At 34.6% G+C, this 14,285-nt stretch overlaps 1 protein-coding gene across 2 annotated transcripts in view; it reads right to left on the bottom strand.

Annotated features, from left to right (window-relative positions):
* LOC122526084 (discoidin domain-containing receptor 2-like) overlaps window positions 1-13,791 on the bottom strand; it is a 64,927-nt gene extending 51,136 nt beyond the window's left edge. Inside the window, exons 1-2 of one of the 2 annotated variants that reach the window (XM_043649248.1) lie at window positions 13,608-13,791; window positions 13,261-13,546 (exon numbers count right to left, since the gene is read on the bottom strand). The gene's annotated coding sequence lies outside the window, so the exon portion shown is untranslated. Of the gene's footprint in view, window positions 1-13,260 lie in introns of both variants that reach the window. The other variant, XM_043649247.1, reaches the window with a different exon arrangement.
* Between the last annotated feature and the right edge of the window lie 494 nt (window positions 13,792-14,285).

The raw sequence follows: 14,285 nt of genomic DNA, 5'->3' as shown, positions 1-14,285 counted from the left end.
TATTATTACGAGGGAAAAGTGCGTGAAAGAAAGTAAATAGTCATAACGGGATACTTTATACGAATTATGCTAGGCCGACGTTAACTAATGATCGCAGAATGCAGCGAACCGGACGAGAAGGATTTACCATCGTCTTTGTTTTCAAGAAAAATCTATTGTTTACCGAAAAACTAACTCGATCTTTGTCAGACTTATTCTTTCACGGGAGGAACGTTTAAATGAAGAAAACACAACAAATAAAAGAAGACAACGTATTGTTTTATTTGTAAGATACAAATGAAGAGACGTTAACGCGAACGAGTAACACGAGTGTTGCTTGAATGTTCTTTTTATTTATTATTATTTATTATTTATATATATCATTTATCGCGTATATAACGTTAAACTTTTTTGTGGATTTTAATTTAAAATAAATTATTTATCGATTACTAGTCAGGAATTTTTGTCTGCTTTTCTAATAGAAATTTACGTTAACTATATAGTAATATTTCAATATGAAATTTAATGAAATTTAATGAAATTTAATGAAATTTAAATATTTAAAAAACGACCTTTTATATATATATACTTTTATTTTATTTTCGTTATATTACAATGACAGTGCATACTCGAGAAGTTGAATGTTTAAGGAAGAAATGCACCCTTTGAAAAAAGTTGTTTTAAACAGGAAATATAAGAACACTTGTGTGTGTTTCGCATTTTTATTTCTTTTACATAGGAGCACGGGAGTTTTAGAAAAATTTCTATCTGGTTACTTTGAATATGTTTTTCTGTCGGTCAAATAAAAGAATTTATCTAAGAATATATATTTATCATATATATTATATACTATTAGATTGATTGTTTATTGATTTCGCATCAAAAAAAAAAGGAAGGAAGTTATATATATTGTTGCGCAATCCTACGCAAGCGAGTGAGTGGGAATCGTTTCGAGACATCTCGAGACGTATCGACAATCGCCGAGATATAGGGACAAAAAACATCTTAGTTACGGTGCACTGAAGGAGCGCATCAAACTCCGTGCAGGGCGCTTGTGTCGCCTGGCACGCGTTCTCCCACTATTTCTATTAGTCCAATCATATTCATTGACAGCTACGGTTTCTACGGGTTTTTCTATAAAAGCTCGTGCTTTCACGCTTCAACATTATTCTACCACGAGACCTGCAAGGGATCACTTCGAAGAGAACTACACTCCTGCGCTACTATTACATCAGCGGAACAAAGGAACAAGAGAAGAAGGCCACGTGGTCAGAATTATATTCTGCTTTGAATTAACATCATCAGCGATAGCTGCCGATAGGCAAGCCAGCGACACATCAGCAACAACTGTATTTTTAACCAGGGTTTTTATGCCGAAAGGCTTTTCCCTGCAACGAGCCAAATAAATCGTACTTATTAGTACTGACTGGGCTCAAAAAATATATTTTAATTTATTTTCACCTACCCTCATTCCTCATCCATCTATAAGTGCATTTTCAACGACAAGAAAACAACCGGAGTACCGATACAAGGCGTCGGTCGTTCAACATATATATATATAAACAAAGATATTATTATTAAATAATTATTTTCAAATTCTTTCTCAATATCCAATACGTAATATAAAAATTCAAAAGAAAATGATAAAGAAAGAGATAGAGTTAGAAAGAGAGAGAGAGAGAGAGACACAGAGAATGACGTCAATTTAAAAAGACCTTCGATATTCGATAAAAATGTAAATTACGTCTTCCCTTAACTTCCTTATATTTCTTATATTTTTTAATTCTTTATTTTTTTGTTCAGAAGAACCATTCCTCTCTTACAAGCTTTCGAATTACTCGATTCTTTCTTAATGCTTTCGAAAGAATCTTACGAACCTCTCCTCTCTCCCACCCCCTCTTTCTCTCATCGGTATACTTTCAACTAGTAACAATGATGACTCGAAATAAATCATCGTAGAACTTTATATAGATAAAATCGGTAATTATGGCCTTAATTATGGCCTTAACTAAGTTTAAATAAATTCTCGGGGTCAACTTGATTGCTATTGCGATGGTCTACGTACGGATTTAACCGTTTTTTATTGATCTTTTAATGTTAGAATATCAAGATGTGTGCGTGTGTGTATACGTTGATTGTGTAATGACGTGAAAATGTTGGTATTGGTGGTGATGTATGTGTAGATGTATATGATGATGGTCTTTCTCTCTTTTTCTATATAATCCATTGAAGTATTGGATATGTATTGGTGTATGTATAAGGATCAACTTCCCTCTTCTATCCCTCCCACCCCTCTTTTCTGGTTCTCTGTATGACCCATTGAAAATGTCCGTTTTTCCGTATGACCTCTCGCTTAAAAACGTACTTTAGTTCTCACATAACTTTATGTATTCGCAGTGAAGAGATTGGCACAGATCGGATTCGTCAACAAACGTTAAATTTTTCACGAGATAGTTGCTATCCTGTACCTGTCGTAAATATCCGTCGATGGATGGTCCTTTTTGTCCTTCTTTTTTTTTTTTCGTCACGCACATTTTCTCTTCACATTGACCTCTTTTTCTCTCTCTTTCTCTCTCTCTCTCTCTTTCTATTTTTTTCTCTCTCGTTTTATCTGGACAAATTTAATAATCGTTTATGCATTAAGTGGATATTATATATTGCTTCGTCGGTATTACGTTCACCGTACAATTTATTTCGTTAAGAGGTATATGTAAATTGAAATTCATTTTTATACAGGTCGTTATTTTAATCGTTTGATAGACGATTACGATTTTGAAGCGATAAATAAACATCATTATGTAAGATTCGAGAAAAAATTTGGCCGTTAGACTGACTGGACCGGGACTCGAACCCGGATCTTCCGCTTTCCGGGCGACTGCTCTTTAACCATTGAGGAGCTATCCAGGGTCCACCGTCCAATCTCCTCACGAATGCCTATTTAAGTATTTGGCTTGGAGGCGCTCGCATCCCACAATTAGGATACATTTAATATAATTGATAAAAATAAAATCAAATAAATATATAATGAAATATATGATATGTAATATAATGAATTATTAATAATATAATTTAAAGCGTATAAAATTTATTATTAGGAATAATAATAATAGTCAAGAAGCAATGGTAAGATCTGCGACTATAGATACAATTATAGTCGTTGCGAGACAATGTTTCGGGCTAACAGAAATGGGGACGCTAAGATCTTTCTCGGTGGAACGCGTTTAGAACTTTATGAGACGTAAACCTGTCGGGACGCTCGAAACAATTGCGTTTGTGTGCCGACTTAACACGAAGATCCACAAAACATGGAATATATATTCCCTCGACCCTTTGTGTGCATAGTTCTATACGCATCACTATCTCTTCCCCATGAAATGGGCTGGCCAATTTCTCTACGATCATCTTGCCGGAATATATCTCACATGAAATTATTACTTGAATACCTTCTCATTATATTGCCGCTAAGAGACACTTAATACGTCACGGTTTAACGAGTAAATCACACCTATCTACGTTTTACCTTACTATTATATCACAAACTTCTATAGAATTTAACCAGACGTCATTCTTTCGTACTTTCATCAATTCATGTATTATCGTATTGATTTTACGATCAGAATTTAAATAACAATACATGAGGGTCAAGTTGAGAAAGAACATCAGATTTTTTAATTTAAATTCTACACAGTTTGTAGAAGTCAATTAGGTTCGTACACAGTAAGATTCAATACTCGATCGTCAGAATAATTGATTTTTTTCTAATCTCAGTCTCGTGTAGCAAATTTGAATAGGAAAAGGATCAAAAATTGATCGATTCAGTTTAGATATAAAAAGTATAGCATTGGATAAGAAGAATAAGAATAATAAAAACAATCTAATTTCTAGTAATTCAAGTAAAACTCACTAATTAATATTCTCTAGCGAAGGAGGGTAAGAAAGTTGTTTGCTGTTTATGCGTCACGTTGAATTATTCAGTTAAAGTTTTCGCTTTACTCTTAATAATTTTCCTCGCGATACTTAAGTGAATAGCAACTAATATGAAAAGTATAGTCGAGCTTAATGTAGCGCTTGAGGAGAAGTAAAATCTTGGTAATATCTGGGTCGAACGTCTACCGTCGTCGTACGTCTCGCGAATGTAAAATGCCTTCTTTTGACGAACTCTTCGTTATTCCAGAAGGCAAAGTGCTTGGACCGGTTTCAGAAATCTTACGGAATAACGAACTTGCACGATGGAGATTACTATAAAATCGCGATAATAAAGTAGTACGCTTTAAGGACACCTCTCGCTACCCAAGTTACGTTCTTTGAATTTTGATGAGAAAATCGTTCGAGTTAGTTTCGATTCTGTTCCCCATTTTACGCGAATGAACATAAATATTTGAAAGTACATTTTGTATTTTTAAGATAGAAAATAAAATATAATCGATTAACCCGATCTTTAATTAAGTATTACAATCAAGAAAATTCTGATTACTTTGATCGAACTGTACTAGCTTCTTAAAATTTGTTCTCCCTGATACGTGCGTAAAGTAAGGAATGAAAAAAATAAGTTTGTGTTAAAAATTGCCAAAGAATATTCATCGAAATAAATTTGATATCCCAGGTGAATTGAAAAGCTTGATACAACGCGTCAACGCAAACGAATAATGTAGACATTACCAAATGAAATAATTAATTATGCAATTTTAGATTCTTCCAAACGTTCCTTTTTTTTTTTCCTTACTTCTTATACTCTCTTCAATTATATTCAAAAGGTTCGAGTTTATCGTTAAAAAAATTTAAACAATCCCAGCAGCAGTAGTCGTCCATCGATCACTTTGTTAAGCGTTATCACGCGAGTGCACCATTTCCTAGCCGCGTTTTATCAACGTATAGAGTCAAGAATCATCTCAGGCATCAAAAATGTTACATTTTCGATCCATCATCAGCCGACCGAGGTAAAGGTAGAAGGTAACAAAATATTATCCCAAAAAAAAGTGTCAAGTTGAAGTAATACGTTGACAAAATTTCAACGTGTTACTCTCTCTCTCTTTTTCTAGGTTTCTCTCATCTTTCACCTAAGGTTTTCCTTACATTTTTTATTTTTTTTTTTAATGACATATCCAAGGTAGAGAGAAAAGGGCGATCCGTTAAATGAACGCGTCGTCGTGTTGATAGACGAACGTAAGAGTCAAGAGAGTGAAAGAGAGAGAGAGAGAGAGAGAAAACGTACTGGAGGCGTTGGCCCTTGGCCAGATGACGAAAGGCAACGGTAGAGTTTGTCGTAGCCATACGTCGTAGAATCCTTTATGTCTCCTCGGTCATACTTAAAAAACACTCGTCACTGGAATCGAAATCATCATCACGGTGAAAGCAATTTGGCCGGAGTTATCTCGTCGTCCTTTAACGAGACACGGATGAGATAGGGAAAAAAACGGACAGCCTAGGGCCTAGTGTGACGTTTCATTTAGCGAAAGAAAAGAAAAGATGGAAAAGAAAGAAAGAAAAAGAAAGAAAAAAAGCACACACACACACAACCTGGAGAGTGTTTGAGAGTGAGAGAGAGTCCTACGGTGGCACGAACCATGTTCCATATTACGATAAGCAACGTTTTGTAGATGCGATAGTTCAAAGCTCGTATACGAGAGTCTTGCGTGCAAGATTAATTCATAGGAATCGTTACCAGTTTCAAATCTCATTCCCAAGATTAAAGTTAATCGATACGAGTACCTAGATTTTACAACCCTCCTCCCCCATCGCTACCTCATTTTTAGTTTTTTACTTTCGAATGAACACAAATTTAAACCCCTCAGTGGAAAGCTTTTTTCTCGTGTAGTACTTCTCTATACCTTTACTCGTCTTACTCACACATATATATATCTAGAATACGATCCAATTAATACTTTTAACCATTGTTGAAGTTCTCACTCAACTTTTTTTTTAAATTATTACATTTGATTATATACGTTTTATCATCGTTTATTCGCGTAAACAAATTATTATTATTATTATTATTGTTTTAATATACGATATATTATCATGCTATTTGATTATTATTATTACTATTATTATTATTATTATTATTATTATTATTATTATGAATTAAATATCGATGCGTCTATGGATATTATCAGATGTTGGTTAACGAGCTAAATAGATGCCTCGAGTTCGCAGAAGGCCTCGGAGAAGTTTGCCATTTGAAGTGTTCTTCAAGTCAATCTTGAGCCCTTATTACCGTATGCGCACTTAGGTAAGAGGGCTTTTCAAAGTCTGACCACTTGAACAAAGCTTCTACTACGGTACTCTTGCCGTTATTCGTAGAGGTACCTATCTTGCTTGAAAGCGGAAGCAACCGAATACAGACAATGCTCGTACGAGGGAAAGATTATCATTGGACGAACATTAACGAGCAGTTTCTCTTGTTATCGTCCACTTGTTTGCGATTAAAAGATCTTACTTCGACGTTCTCATAATGAAAAGAACAAAATATACATTCTTTTCTACGTTTTATCATCCTTCTTAATTTGAGGTAAATTAATCGAAATTTTAATTAACTTTCAGGTTAGATAATTTTAATTCTTTGAAATGGGTAAGAGGATTAGAAAAATATTTGGTCGGATTTTGAAAGTAATTTATCAAATTTTGGAACGATTGAATATTCGTTTTAAACTCAATACGAATTTCATTACTTTTTGTAAGCTTTATTTTGTTAAAATGTATCAACACGTAGAACGACTTTTGCAATATACGGATATTAAAAATTATTAAAAAGTGTGTGTTGTTACTGTTAAATAATGGGCACGAGTTGGGTCGACAATTTTTCGTTCGGGTTAAAACTGTAGAAATCCTGAAAGTTTTTCGATGTATAAATATATTTGGTGATACGCGTTTTTTTTTTTTTCTTCAGGACTCGATTTTTCATTTTTCATACTAACTATATCGACGTGGAAAATTTGGGTTTCGGAATAACAGGTTCGTATGCCAGATTCTGACCCGAATACGATGAAATTTCCTTATAAAATGCGAGACTGTAATTTCGGCTACTTATATAGCCCTAATATAAACAAAAGATAATTAAAATGTTAATAACAATGCTATTCGTTATTAAATAAACGAAAAGAAAAAATTTCAAAACAACGAGAAAGTAAAAAAATATCCAATAAATATGAAACTTAATTAATATAAAACAGTTACTTTCCAAATATGAAATTTTAGCCAATATCAGATAATTGAAAGTTGGTAGCCTAGTTGGAAATTTTGCATAATTTGAAATATTAGAAATTATATTAAGAGAGAGAGAGAGAGTGTCATTTGAATGAATTTAATAAAATACATATCAATTTATCTCATCGTTGATTTAAAATTGACTACGTCTTTATTACGTTTTGTTGATAGTTATCTTGGTTATATAGGGATTGTTCATCGAATGGCATCGGCTTCATTGGGATTTGATTTAATGTCTAGTATGAAACAGAAATTGCGTGGGAGTAACCTTAACGAGGCGAACGAACGTTGTAGAATGTTGAAAAGGGAAGTTTGCCATTAAATCATACGTAGTCCACCATACCATATTAATGGTTCTATTGCGATACCGTGTGTAGGTATGAACGAGAGAAGGTTGGTTCCTGGTGTTCATGGGGAAACTTGGAACCATTCAACCCTGACACGCGTTCAACGATTTTAACAATAAGTGAGACTTTATTTTAGCGTTGACAACGTTATCAAATCTGATCGATAACTACGAATTGATTTTCTTTTGTGTTTTTTTTTTTTTTTTTATTAAGCTTCATTAAAAAAGAGTCAGCGAATGTAATAACAATAATTGATTAATATATCCCGGTCAATTGGAAAATAAATTAATTAGCTGATTAGTAGTAGTAGTAGTAGTGCAAGCTAAATATTTAGAAATGTGAGATATGTTAATCAAGGTAAATTAAATTATTATTGTCGAACAAACACAATGTGGGGGATTAATATAATTGACTTATTAAATGTTGAAATAATTCCAATCGAATAATTAACCTATATATTTATTGAAACGTATTCTACGGACATAACAGGAAAAAAGGGTAACGGCACGTTAACGACAAAAGAAATTTCTCTTACAGATTGAACATTATTAAACAAACTAGATCCGGATAACGAGCATATTTATTCTACCTATATATATATATATATATATCAAAGGTATTTATGTAAAATCGTATTCGACTTTGTACACGTATCATTTGTTGTATACGAGAATTGAAAAACTAATTATTAGTGCAATTAAAATTGAATACTATCTGTTAATTAAGTAAAGGATAGATAATATGCCTGATTAAATGACCGATCATTCGGAATCCGTATTAATGTCGAAACCCGAGGGAAAGTTGTTTACCAGAGAGAGAGAGAGAGAGAGGAAATCAAAAAGGATCATTAAATAATTGGGTTAATTATAAAATTGATAAGTATACGCGATATTTGTATGATATCGGAATCGAAGAAATATAACATCATCGATAGGTACCGTATAATTATCGATACGGATTGAATGACAAGTTTTAATGAAAATACCTTTAAGTTTATTATAACTTAATTTTTTTTTTTATTTTTTGTTATTCTTTCTCGACTTTTTCTATCATTTTTCTTATATCTCGGGAGGTGAAATTTTTCTGAGAATCGCGTGAAAGTTAGAACGGGACAGCATGCGAGTGAGCCCAATGGCAAAATGGAAAGGCAAAGGAAGAAGAGTGCCCGTACGTGTTGGGAATAATGGAAAAGCTTAAGAGCTTATTGCGGTGGAGCGTGCTAACTGCACGACTCGAGACAGAACCGATCGACGAACTCTTTGTCGTCATACATAGTTATTTCTAGTCGTACATATACATATATATATTATATAAGTGTATGTATGTATATATGTGGTGTGCACTCAGTCGAATAGTCGCTCGTTTCCTAAGCGAGCTATCCACAGTTTAGAACACACATACACAATTCTCGTAGACGTTACTTGCAATCTCTGTTTTCTCACATCTCTATACAAGCATATGCATATACACATACACGCATAAAAACGCATTGACACAAATATCTACGTTTATGCAAACTGTGCTACGAATCAAACCTCAAAGATTGTTCCTCACAATTTTATTTCGGAAATAGCGTTGAATAATCTATTTTTATTTCTTTTTTATTTTCATAAGAATTGATAAAATAATTAATAGAATTTTGACAATGTGTGTATGTGAATTTGTTTTTAATATATATATATATATATTGAATATGAAATTAAATTGCTATTTGTAAAGACTGGAGGGTTGGAAAAAAGGGATAGGATTTTGTTTAATCAACCTCTATCAACAAAGTTAGCTTTTAATATTTGTTTTATTTTTAACGGATATATATATATATGGTTATACGTGTGTGTAAATATAAAAAAAAAAGAAAGAGAGAAAAAAAATATCGACTTCGTGACGAGAGATCAAACTTAATTTGTCACGGGGCTTGATTTTCACGGAATAATCTTTTTAAAGTTGTACTCGCGTGGTAAAGTAAATTTCGCGGTATCAAGAATAACGCGGAACGATGCTAGAGAATGAATAACCGAGGTGGCGAACTGTACCATACCGACACAAAGACCGGAAAGCAACCCCTATTTGTATTGCTAGACCGCAAACATAGTGCGTAGTTACTGTACATTGATGCAGCAAATACGTGTATACGAGTTTACCACTCCTTCGATCATTACTGATTCTCACTGAATTAGTTACGAAATCTTTGCGGATAAGTAGTTACAACGTGCGAGTATTATTAACTAATTCGGTTTATTGTCAGACGATTAACAGGCACGTATGAATGGTCAATGGAACAAGTATGAATATTCTATATATTTGTCATTATTATAGATATTGATTTTGATTCGTGAAATAAAATATATGTTTTTAATTATTATATAAAAAAGAACAAGAGAAAGGCTTATACGTGATTACAGTTTTTTTTTTTCTTTTCTTTTTAGATTTAAATGAACATACGTTAACGAACATGCAACGGTTATATATATATATGTAATTATTTTCCTAGCAAAGGAAAATATATTAATATATTATAATATATTTATTTACGTGTAACATTTGAAAATCGTTAAGATACGTTCTGTTCTCTGTTCTTGTTTAATTATTATTTTTATTATTATTATTAAGGCTCGTTAAGTAATCTTGACGAACGGTAGTAGAACGGTAGAAAAGGGGGATGAAATTTCCTGCGAATGCTGTTTCACTTAGTTACAAACTCGCGAATTATGTTTGCAATTGCAAAACGTTCCACGATAATTATGCACACATTTCAGAGATGTTTCCAATACATAGGCATAATTATAATGCGGACTAATAGTTCTCTCGTCGATACTTCGATTGTGGACCGTTTACGATCAGAATTCTGGAATGTTCTGCGTGCACGGTGTCAAATGTAATAATACATTTACAAACGTATTTATATATACGTACACGAACGTATATGAGAAACATGTACGTTGAAAAGCGTGCGCGCAATTGTTTCATAGATGTATTGCGTAATACGGATTTGTATCCTGCATTGCAAATATCATGGTATGGATTATATTAGTAATATTCTGCGGTTTGCAAGCAGTATGTTTTGGACGAGCTTATGCTGCAGATGGACAGAATCCCTTTCATTTACTTTTGTTTATTCATAATCAACTTGTACATTCGCATTGTGATCCAAAATATGTTATCAACTTGCGGGGAAAACAAGTACAATAGTTTGTTTTATTTTTGTTTGTTTTGTTTTTAAACTGTAAATAATAAAAATCAATCTACTTGACAGAGATCTCGAAACACGAAGAAATTTGAAATCACGTCTGAAATATATGTTGTCAAAATATGAAACGATTTTGATGTTTAAAATAAAGTTAGATGATATGAACAAATGCGTGTAACGAAATCTTTGTGAGAAAAACAAAATTACTTTCATTACGGCGATTCGTTTGTCGAAAAAGAAAAGAAAATCAAACTAACATTTGATTGATAATAATTAGATCACGTTTTTAACAAATAATCGATTTTAAATATTTCCATAAGAAGCTAAGATTACGTTGGGATTTTAAATGAAATGATTTTTTTTATTAAACGCGGTAGATTTGAGTTTCACATGAGTTTCACATGGGTGGTTTTATGTGTGTTGCACGTGGAACTCGTACACCGATATCAGTTTCATCGGTTAGCAGAATAATTTTCATACACTTTCTTGTTTTTATTTTTTTTTTATTTTCCATATATAAAATGGGGTACACTTTTACGTGTAGAACTCTAACGAGTTTTATGTATAACAACGGATAAAATGCATATGAGGATGGAGAGGAAAACATGCATTTTGAATTTCGAAGCTTCTAATCGTAGTTGCCGGAACTTAATCGGTGGACGATTCGGTGACACACTCGACACTAAAACCATTTCCATGTAATGCTCGAAAATCGTCTCTCGACGACTTATCCCGAACGTACGATTATCATTCCCGATAGCAGATACAGGAATTTGAGAGACAACAACATTTTTATTCGCGCATCTACTTGTTCGTTAAGTTTGAATAAAGAATCAACAAAGTTCGCCCAATAGAAATTGGCTGGTAGTTTGTTATAATTGAATTTGCTTATTGTTCAGTTTTTATCATCCCAAAGAATCTAAATCGTCGGTTTTTTTTTTTTTTTAATATTGTTAATAATATATTTTTCTTTAATTTTAACGAGAGAATTTTTAATGCTAAATTGCGTATATTTCATTAAGATTTTTCAATGATTGCATACTCTAAAAATGGATTTAGTATTCTGTAGATATAATGTCCAGATATAAAACACAAACAGTAACTGCATCAAATATTACATTTTTTCTTCCGTATTCGTAAGATAATATAACGTTGACGTAAATCGAATAAGTTAGTAAACAAAATGAAACTTGTAAATCGGGTTGTAAATTTCGATAAAGTATTGATACCGACAGGAGGGATCAATTTTTACGTTATAGTTTGAAAGTAGTAGAACGCGTGCCAGGATACCAAAAGTTCCACTTAGAAGTTAATCGAGAACTGATACGTATATACAGACTTTTAAAAAAGACAGTAACTGTAAAGGAGGAAAAAAATGAATTTGTACATGTGTGCGTATATACATATATTATTATACTATAAAGGGGGGGGGTAGAAAATGAAGGAGAAGAACTCGAGCTCATCGTTGGATCCTTACGTGCGAAATTTCGAGAATTGCGATCAATGCGAGAATGAAGAATGGGGAATAGAGAGAGAAAGGAAGAGAGAGAGAGAGAATGTGTGTGTGTGAGAGAGAGAGATCTCTTTGGTTGGCGAGCTGTCGCGGGGTTTTACCAGAAGTGAGAGAGAGAGAGAAGAGACGGGGGTAACGTTTGATATCGTTGGCCACGGCATTCAACGGGGCTAACTCTATCCCGGCAAATTACATTTCCATCCCGCTACGTGATAGGTGCAGCAAACATGCCCGTCAACGTCCGACCGAGTTTCTCCCTGATTAGTTACACTCGACGTGGATTATATTTCCGAAGCAATTAATTAACAAAGTTTCAGCGACTCGCGTTTAGCTACTTTCCCGCGAAACAGTTACCGGAGTATTGTACATTTTGAAGTGTGCAACGTGATCTAAGTATATATACTATATATACGTCGTGTTTCTCTGTATCTGGCTTTGCGTGACACGCCGAGAAGTGAAAAGGGGGGTTGGGTGAGTTAGGGTGAGAGGAATGGCGTGGATGTGTACGTGTATATGTGTGTATGTGGGTGTGAGAGAGATGGGGAAAGAGATAGGTGAAATTTCTTGCGAACATCAGGACAGCTTGGGAAAGGGTCGAGAGAGAGAGAGAGAGAGAGATAGAAGCGACCATCGTCGACGCATCACGTGGTATACCCTAATGGAAACTGTCACCGAAACGTCTCTGGTAAATCCTCCACCTATATGACCGTGGCATAGCACGGATTCGCATGGCATTTCCACAGTGCGACGTATCCAACGTAATACTGTGCGATCTATGACGCGTCGTCATCAAATTTTCCGTCATCCCATCGTATTTATGCGCACCCTATTATGTGTTCACCTTTTTCTTTTTTTTATCTATATTTTTATCTCTTTATCGTTCCCATTCGCCGCACCATTTCATTTGATTTCTATTGAATTCGTCGATAAACACGAGCAGCAAAAAGATCTCCGATCAAATTCATCTTTTTATCGTTATTATTTTTTTTTTGGTCTTTTTTTTTCTTATGTAGGAGCGTTGATTTACTCACCGGAAGAGACTCCAGGGACGACGACGGGTCTTCCTATTACCGTCCCGTAGGGTGAAAGTAACCCCAGTTCGCACATTCGCTCGCTTCAGGTTCTCTTTTTGGAGGTATACGATACGTAGGAGAAAGGATCACGTTGATGACATTTCTTGCGTTCACCTCTCCCCATCTTCGGAAGGAGGAACGTTTTGGGATGAATCTTTATGATGAAGATACTTGTTGCCTATCTTATCCTTACACCACGAGCCGTTAGTTGTTCTTTGTAAGTGATCATCACAAGGATCTAAAACTAAGGGGTCTTAACATTAAATCACGTTTTAATATTTCAATCTGACTCGATATATATATACATATAAATCCTCCTTAATCCCATAATAGGAGATTATCTAATATAATTATTATCGATCGGCGGCGACGGGGTGGTGCGGGGGGGGGTGTTTTAGGGTTATGATTTAATGACAGATTGTGGATTAAGGGAGAAATCCGGAGTTAACGCGTGTACGCGACGTAGAAGGCGCGCTGCCTAGTCGCAGACTGAACTTACGATCCGCGAGTAGCATCGATTTCGATGGTGGGAGCAAGGGCTAACACACAGAGAGAAAGAGAACCAACGCAAGCAAGAGGGGCGTGCTGTTAGAGGGAAAACTACGTAGAGGGGATAGGATTGCTCGACGAGAGGAGCAGTCCGTTGGCTATACGTGATCTCTCTAAGTGTATGTGTGGGTTGGTTAACGCGTGTTGTGTATACCGCCAGGTGACACACGTACGAGGATGCGCGCGCGTGCTCTAGGCGCCACGAGGAGCCACGCGCCGACACGCGGCGCAGCTACGACAGGAAAGAGGTATACCGTCAGACCCCTTCTGAGTAGCAGCTTTAAAACGTGCTACTGGAAGAATGGTCTAGGCTCTCTAAGGGAATAAAAGAGGACAGGAAGTCTTACTGTTCTTTTTTTTTTTTTTTTTTTTTTTTACCTTAACATTTATTTTCTACATTTGATTTCTCTTCTTTCTCTCCCCCTTTTTTTCTT

The sequence above is a fragment of the Polistes fuscatus genome, unplaced genomic scaffold, assembly GCF_010416935.1.
Source record: "Polistes fuscatus isolate 324 unplaced genomic scaffold, CU_Pfus_HIC Scaffold10, whole genome shotgun sequence".
In the NCBI taxonomy this organism is placed as follows: domain Eukaryota; kingdom Metazoa; phylum Arthropoda; class Insecta; order Hymenoptera; family Vespidae; genus Polistes; species Polistes fuscatus.
Note: the sequence above shows the minus strand (reverse complement) of the source record. Positions and strands in the feature narration are given on the sequence as shown.